Below are 8,891 nucleotides of genomic sequence, written 5' to 3'. Positions count from 1 at the left end.
ATCCTGAGCGTATCCCTGAGGGGACTTTCATAGATGGCCACCTCTGTCATCTCTTTTTGACAAAGAGAGAGTTGCTAGAGCCTTCAAAAGGGGGAAAATATAACCAAATGTATGCACAGTCATGCTGCAGATCTCAGATGCCCTTCTTTCTGAACAGTGATTAGGGACCCTATTTTTCCATCTTAGCAGAAGAGGAGATAGATCAAAGGAAAGATATGCAACTATGTTCGCATCTGCATTCACACATCACCACGGTGACCGCTTCCAATCATGTGTTAAAACTCATGCATTTTGTCACCCGTGTAATTATAAATGTGCGCCAAGTGAGGGTGCCCAAAGATAACAGAAGGAAATACAACTATTATCTGCACATGTACCAGATGCTAACATTATGAATGCTAACATTTTATAAAATAATTTGTTCCCTTAAGCACAGCAAAAACAAGGCGACGATTGATCTGTAAATCTGAATTTCTCTGAACCATTTTGAACATACTAATGCTGACAATCTAAAGCAATCTCCCAGATTCAGAGTCCATTTGAAAGTCGGTTTATATGTGACTCTTCCTTTTATCTCCAGCCATCATCTCGTGGCTTATACATTTGTCTTGTATGCTAATTCGGTTGCCTAATAGCTATATCTGAGAGGAGACGTGGTTTGCTCTTATTTCGAACTCCAGCGCTATCGGTTGAATGGCTCAGATTACCTGAGCGTGTAGAATTCTTGGATTGCTTGGCACTGCATGCGTTTATCTCTAAGCCTCACACGACTGTGAGCTAAAGCAGATTTCACACCTGTTAGCATCTCTGTCCTGTTAGCATCTCGGCCCTGTCGGATTTACATGCATTAGTGCTTGCTGTTGCACCTGCATTACAGGAGCCGATGCAGATAAGATGAGGCTGAATTTAAGGTTATCAGGCATCACAGATCATTTGCTGCATTATCACATAAATCAACACACTAATGGATTTCTGCAGGCTCTAGTAGTATGATGGCATAGTGACATCCAGTCTCTCTCTCTCTCTCTCTCTCTCTCTCTCTCTCTCTCTCTCTCTCTCTCTCTCTCTCTCTCTTTCTCTTATTCAGCCTCTCTCTCTCTTCCCATCTCTCTCTCTATCCACTGACATTAGGTTTGTAAATACAGTTGTTTATTACTTCACACTTCACTGGGTGGAGTGACCTCATCACAGCAGCTATTAATCAGGCGAGTGCACTAAATGCCTGCCACCATTAATGCCACACCAATGAGGAGTTTATCAATTACTCAGGCCTGAAGAGCGAAAAACAGGGTGACGATTTAGCCAGACACTTCCTCCTGCCGCATTGTAATTTTAAAGGGCTCTTTATGCCCCTGTTCAGATGATGATCCTGTTTTCATCATTGCAGTGTCTTTGTTACCAGCAGTCTTCAGATATAAGAACTCAAGCAAGGCTTTGATAATCACCAGATTGGGACAAAACTGTTTCAAACAGTAAACTCTCAGGTCATACTTAAGGCTATAATGAGAGGTTGCTTGTTATTCCGGGTGCTGTAGTGTTGTAGTGAAATATCTTACGTGTGGTAAAAGACAGCAAAACATTGATATATTAATATATTCAAAGTAACTGCCATTATGCTTGAGTGCTAGTACATGTTAAAGCTATTGTTTTGTATTGTTTTGAGTGAGTTGTTATCAAATGCATTTTGCCTCTTCATCTATATACATGCGCAATCAATCAAATAAATTGTAATATGTCATACATACAAGAAGCTAAAGAAATATCCACATCATTGAATAGATAAATCCAAGAAACCCTATATGGTAAAAACTATACGAACAAAACACACTGGATATTCCAAATCTGATTATCTGATACATTTACATAAATATCTAATTCACTCTCTCCTCATCAAATCATTCTTAAGATACCAACATAAAAACTAGAAAGGGAATCCATACTCCTCTGGTGCATCTTGATTGACATCTGTGAACTTTCTTTCCTGAGGAGGTGCATGTGGTGCTTGCGGGATTTAAGCGTTCACACACCTGTGGTGGGGGAATTGGAGAAGCGACTGGTGTTGCGTTCGAAGCAGTGGCGTTCTCTTCACAAGAACCAGCAACCAGCAAGACATTACTGCAGTAGGGCAGACACGCCCAGCTTTGGGCCAGGAGCACAGGCTGTTCTGCACAGTCAGGTGATCTGTCCTGCTCGAGCACACATGGTTCCACTGATCGGCTAATTACCCGGATTAGCAGGAGTGCTGCCCAGGGTTAGTAGGTGGGTTAGCAGGGAAATATCCCCACTGTGCCAGTGGGTACCCCTGCATGTCATGATTGCTAAAGTGCGGAAATTTAAAGTGTCAGCTGAAAACATGGGAGAAGGTGAGAAGTTGTGGTTCAGGTGCTGATTCTTTTCCTCTCTCTTCTCTCTCCTCAGTCAGCTGGTCATCCCTCGTGATTGGAAGGGACAGGTAGACGACACAGCGGCTAAGACAGAATCAGCACCGTGGGTGAGTGACAGAGTTCATCTGCGTGAGGGATCAGTGTGTGTGACAGATACTGACAACTCATTTATTTTGCTCTTAAAAGGAATTTCCATTTCTTAACTGGCTACTGAATGCACAATAACACATCGTGCAGATAGAAAATTATGCAGCCACGTCTTTGGGGCAGCCAACATGAAAAATGAACTGTTAGCGTCATGCACGTCAACCTTGCCTTGTCAGTTCTCTGCAATTATGTTACTGTAATGAAATTCTCAGGCCCAATCGGCTAACACCATGTGGGTGAACAGCAGTGGGTGTCCATTTCTGGAACACTACAACCGGGACTGATTACGAAAACAAGTAAGCAAATGCATAAATGCGTGTCACTTTAATAAATTTATCAGACTATGAAATCAATTACAATTGATCCTCCATTTATGAAACGTGGCAGGACCATTTATTATGTCTCAGAGAGACTGAGGCTTGATTAAATGGGTTGTCTGAGTAAACGTTGGGCCAGCGCCTTCCTTGTCAAACAGACGTTAGTTTTTAAAAGTCTTTAAACGGTTTGTCAGGTGCCATTTATTTGCTTAGGCTCTGCCTTGTCAGACGCTTGGCAACGAATGTGTCCTCGATGGTGGAATCAGCACTTCCTTGAAGGCTGCTGGCAGTGTAGTTGCTTTAGGGAACCAGCAGTTCCTTGAAGGCTGCTGGCAGCATAGTTGCTTTGGGGGATCGCACAGAACTATTGAGACATCCTCAGTTGTCTTTCTCTCTATGCGGAATTATTGAACCAAATCCTATGTATGTGTAAAAACAAACACTTTAATTATTTTTTTTCTTGGGATTTTAATTTTTGGCAAAGTATGCTTTAAACCACACCTTTAATTTGGAGTAGCTGATCGCCGAGGCTATTATTGTTTAGCAATTTATTTAGCTGAGGACTCACTTAAATGCATCAACAATTCCATTAAGCACTAAACAGTCTCAGATACACAATATTTGCTCCAAACCACTGCTGTACAAATATAGAAGTTATTTTTCAACTGTCACAGGCTTATTCTTTTTGCATACAAAATATTGTGGGTGGAAATTATATTACTAAAATTAACCAGGATAAACTAGCATAATCTCACATAACATGGAAGGGTTTGGGGTGACAGACACCTGACAGACAGGCAGGTATTATTCAGGTAGCATCAAAGGTAGAAGTATAAGCAAAGATCATAATCATTACCCTGTAACAGTGGCGTTTTATGGGATAGGACTATTAATCAGCATCAGTACTCCTATACAAAATGTTAGGAGCAATCATTCAAAAACATTTCACATCTAGAGGATCAAAGTGATACATATCTATCTTCAGACATACTCTTCTATCTTCATATGTTCTAGGTAAGATATTTCACATCCATCTTCATATGTTCTAGGTATGAGATATCACATCTATCTTCATATGTTCTAGGTAAGAGATTTTCAACCCAGTGGTTGAGGACTTTCTACCAGTGAACCTTTTCATTTTCTTTCCGCCTCTACCACACCTGAGCCAGGTAATCAAAGGCCATGCAATGCCGATTTTCTGGCTCAGGCGTATTGGAAACTGGAATTGAACAAAAATGTGGACTGACTGCTGGCCCTTGGAGATGTGATTGTGGACTTCTATTTCAGCTAATGCACGGTGAGCTGGAGGCCTGCCCTGCCTGCACACATTTGTTCCAAGTATGCAACACAAACCCCAGCTTTCGCTAGCTAGTTTACTTTCTTGCTATGTTGCAAAACTTTGCTTCACAGCTTTATTGTGATGTCGCACAGGGTTGGAGCAAAGAGCCGCAGATTCTCACTGAGTGCCCAGGCTGTCGGGGTCAGTGTCTTTGCCCATTGTGCCAGTGTGGCTTCGCCACATGGAGAATTTTAATGCGGAGCTGAGCAGAGACACACTCACAAGAGATAGCGGCCATTCATCTGGCACTATGTATGCTGCCATTGGTCCCGTGCCATATAGCCCTTAACAGAGTTGCTAGTGTGGTTGTCCATTTTAAAACACGAGGACTCTAAATAAGACCCTTCAACTTTGCACTCAGCCACTGGGCTCTTGGTTGAAATCTGAAGAGACAAATTGTTGAGATAAGGTTATGGTCCACTCCACAGTTATTGGCATGTCACAGGCATTTGCCATGGACGTGCTCGCCTACAAGTCTCATCTAGTCCATATATTGGCGTGATTCCACCACAAGTGCCTGATTCGTGCATTGGCAAAATGCCAGGTATGGCCGAGAGAAGAATTCTAAATGTGGAGTAAAAATATATATGTCGGCATACCTCCAGGCCGACCTTTCGAGTTGTGACACTTGTTAGCAGTTTGGAGGGACTTCGTTTCACAGTGTCTCCAAATAAAAGCTTTTTACTGGATTCGCCTAGCCATATTAAACATGTTCCCTGACCTTTTTCAGGCAATAAATTTCTCCTTATCATACATAAATTCTGCAAGAGGGAATCTGGATGAGAATGGAAATGATGAGGATGAGGGAATTCATTTCATCCCTGCACCAGTTTTATAGGCCTGGGGTGTAATTACGAAATCTCAGAAATGACTCCACTGCTGAGTGAAACAGGTAGCTGGCAAAGCAGAGAATCCTAAATCCCCCCAGTGACCTCCTTTCCAGCGCTGCAGTATCTGCCATGGGGAATCTAGTAAAGGTTTCTCTATCTGCTTGGGCATGGGATCACTTTGGCATGCCAGCCTAAGATGTGGGGGTGGGGCGGGGCGGTTAGTCAGATAAAGTTACTTTTACACCACATTCTGGACATGGATAAGCAGGCTTGTGTACCTCCCAGAGTCTGAGGCAATTTTTATTCCGAACAGAAGCTTTTTTCTTTTTTCTTTGCTTCCTCTGCCGCATAATAACAGAACCCGTTTTGCACGACTGTGTGAGTCATTTCACTACGCTGTGACAAAATAGCGGTTGCCTTTGCTCCATGACAGTTTAAGGACTTGACCAAAACTCAGCCAAATCTGTTGTCTTAATGACCTTGACCTTTGGGAAACGCTGCATGCTTCCCATATCCCTCCTCCACCGCAGTGCCTGTAGCTATTTGCAGCCACGATGTTATTTGTCACCCTATTTCCCCGACAGCACCTCTAGATCCCTGACTCGCTCTCCACTATATGTCACTCATGACAGACAGGTTCACTCAGAAATCTCTATAAGGCACCTCAAATAACATTTGAGAGCAGTATATATATATATATAAGCAATGTGCCTACACAGGGGGCTGTGAAGAACCGTGAGCAGATACAGTAATTCTATGTCTATGCAATTGATTATTTAGGCTTTACAGTGTTTTGACTTTTGACAGCCTTTCTTTTCTCACAGTGTGGACACAATGACTTTCGACCGAAAGAAACGTTCCGGAGACGACATGCGAGATATTGATCTGCATGGAAAAGTGTCATTGTTAAGCACAGACAAAGGGCGTACGAGCCCTTTTTGGATAGAAAGTGTTCCCAAGTAGATCAGCGGTTAGCAACTGTCATACTGTGTATCACAGAAAAAGGTGACTGAACGCAGGGCCACTCGAGTCACTGATCTCTCGGGATGCCCACCATGGATTTGCCACACTTCCAGGGTGGATGCATCAGGTGCAGTGCTGCACTGTCTTGCCACCCACGCTGACGGATCAACTAAGAGCACTCAGGCAAACAAACAGGAAGGGCAGAATTGAAGAGCTCTGTCTAACATACATATCTGAGGGTCCTCCTCCACTCTCGGGCCTGGAGCACGCTGCATATTCATCAGTTCATGGAGCCCCATATCCAGTGATGCTTGATCACTCAGTCATGGTGTGTGAGCCTGATGAGGAGGCCTGTATAAACCACATAAAGTGTTAATGTTTTGAGCAGGAGCTGTTTTCATAGCAGTAATTGCTTTCATCACTTTATGTTCTTAAGTTTCCCATTTTTACACCATCAAGCCATATTTTTTACCAAGTGCATCTGTGTAATTGTTTTTTTCTTTGCCTTTTTCCATTTCTAGACTTTCTTCCCATTTTTGGGGGGTGTGCTGATTCACAGCTTTATGCCAGTCTTTTTTTAACTGATGTTTTGATATACTGCCGAGTTCTAAATACATGTTTTGTTGTATAGAGGCTACTACGAAGATGGAATTTTTCACGATTTGGATCACGTAATGCATCATATATTTGTGATCCTGGGATGCACTGGACTTCCTTATGAAGGCTGAGACCAGCTTGTTTATGGCGAACACCTGTTGATACTGCAGACCCAGGCTAGCAGTTTGGAACCCAGCTGTCAAGCGACTGTGTGGAGTTGGTTAGGAATTGCTGGCCAAGATGAACAAAGGAAAAAGAAATGTGGTTCAAGAGGAAGGCAACGAGAAAGGTTAAGGAAACACAGCTCACACTTTCCATTAGCACAGAAAACACTCGCAAAAATACACACCACCTAGAATACGGTGGTTAACTCAAGTGAAGTGTGATTATGAGTATGAGTGCCAAGTTTTAACAAAACATGAATATGAAGGTGTAATCTTGTTTGTATAAATGGTTATACAAGAGCATATAGAGACAAAATAAAGTCTCGGAAATCTGTAGGTGGCAGCCTGTTGATGACCACTGGGCAGCTCAATGGTGCATTCATGACCAGATATGTACTCCTGATTAAGAAATGGTGACTGCCTCGATTAGGCTGTCCTACCTGCCCATGGACTTGGGCAGAATAATGATGAAGCTACTGACAGCAATAGCGATGGTAATTAATTTATACAGTGCATTTTAAGAACAAAGGGGTGAACAAACATAACATTAAAATAATACTAATGGTAAAACAAATTAAACATACAAAACATGTAACACACACAAATACAACCAAAGCCAGTATGACAACAGATATCTTTCCTAGCAGGAAAATGCAAGCTTAAAGAAAACCCATATTAAAAACCCAATTAAAACCCAATTAAAAAAAACCCCATAACAATCTATTTAAAATCCATAACAGAAGGGGATGCCCTAATTTCCATAGGTAGACTTTTCCAAAGTTTAGAGCTCCTATAGCAAAAGCGCTATCAGTTTTAGCCTTTAGCCAAGACTGCAAGAGCATATTACATAAAGAGCATATTACAGTACTCCATGCACGAACAAATGAAGGTATGGACAACCTTCTCAAGGTCCTGAGTGTGAGAAACAGTTTTATTCTAGCAATTGCCCAAAGATAATAAAAAACACTTTGAATGACCGTATTAATCTGGCTCTCAAACTTACTGTCGTAATCAAAAATTACTCCAAGATTTCTTACTGAGGGCTTAACGTAGCTAGATAAGGCCCCCGTAATAACTCAGTGCTAACAGTACGATCTCAGATTTATTCTTGTTTAGCTGGAGAAGGTTGTTTAACATCCAGTATAAAGTATAAAGCAAAAAGTTAATGGCCTCAGGAGTGACCCCTGGGGGACACCATGTTTGATGAGGGCCACTGATGACACACAACTCCTGATATTCACTACGAATGTTCTATTGATGCAGGTAGGACTTGAACCACCTTCAACCATCTTTAACCAACGGACAAAAAGAGTACCATGATCGACTTTATCAAAGCTGTGCTCAAATCAAGTAGCATAATGAAACAGCCAACCGTATCTGTAGCCATCAGCAAATCATTAGTTACTCTGAGCTGTGATGTGTTTTAAAGCCTGATTAAAACACCTCAAAAACATCATTAGAAGCTAAGTGGGTCCAAAGCTGCAAGAAAATAACCTTCTCTAATACCTTCGAAAGAAAAGGTAACTTTGAATAGGTCTATAATTATTGAGAACATTAGTATTGAGAACATGATTTTTCAGCATAGGCTGTGCATTTTAAGACCAAAGGGCTGAACAAATATGACATTAAAATAATACTAATGGTAAAACAAATTATATATTCAAAACATGTAACACACACAGATACAACCAAAGCCAGTATGACAGCAGGCATCTTACATAGTAGGAAAATGCAAGCTTAAAGAGAGTCAATTAAAAAAGAACCCCATAACAATCTATTTAAAATCCATAACAGAAGGGACTGCCCTAATATCTATAGGTAGACTTTTCCAAAGTTTAGAGCGCCTATAGCAAAAGCGCTAACAGCTTTAGCCTTTAGCCAAGACTGCAAGACAGTTAAAAGAAGTTGGTCTGTTTACTTTAATGTCCTAGAATGCACTTGAAGAGGTTCAAGTGACATACAGTGGTACTAAATCATGCCAGGCCTTTTATACTAACAAGAGTAATTGAACAGAACTCTATAGTATCCTGGGGGCCAATGAAGTGACACTAATAACAGAGAAACATACTCTCTTTTTGAGGACCCTGTGAGCAATCTAGCAGCAGCATTTTGTACCACTTGCTAACAAATGAGGGAAGACTTGTTGATGC

At 41.6% G+C, this 8,891-nt stretch overlaps 1 long non-coding RNA gene across 3 annotated transcripts; it reads left to right on the top strand.

The window, feature by feature from the left end:
- The first annotated feature begins 2,242 nt into the window (after window positions 1–2,242).
- LOC145658543 (uncharacterized) lies at window positions 2,243–8,332 on the top strand. Of its 3 annotated transcripts, XR_014124125.1 has the most exons (6): window positions 2,273–2,323; window positions 2,419–2,491; window positions 2,744–2,827; window positions 4,018–4,145; window positions 5,842–6,308; window positions 6,502–8,332. It is a non-coding gene; the product is annotated as an uncharacterized LOC145658543 (long non-coding RNA). The 3 variants fall into 3 exon arrangements; XR_014124124.1 differs by having other exon boundaries at window positions 2,243–2,491; window positions 3,933–4,145; XR_014124123.1 differs by having other exon boundaries at window positions 2,251–2,491.
- Window positions 8,333–8,891: the final 559 nt, after the last annotated feature.

Source organism: Electrophorus electricus, chromosome 6, assembly GCF_041902795.1.
Source record: "Electrophorus electricus isolate QZ-2024a chromosome 6, ASM4190279v1, whole genome shotgun sequence".
Taxonomy (NCBI): domain Eukaryota; kingdom Metazoa; phylum Chordata; class Actinopteri; order Gymnotiformes; family Gymnotidae; genus Electrophorus; species Electrophorus electricus.
This window is presented reverse-complemented; position numbering and strand designations above follow the sequence as displayed.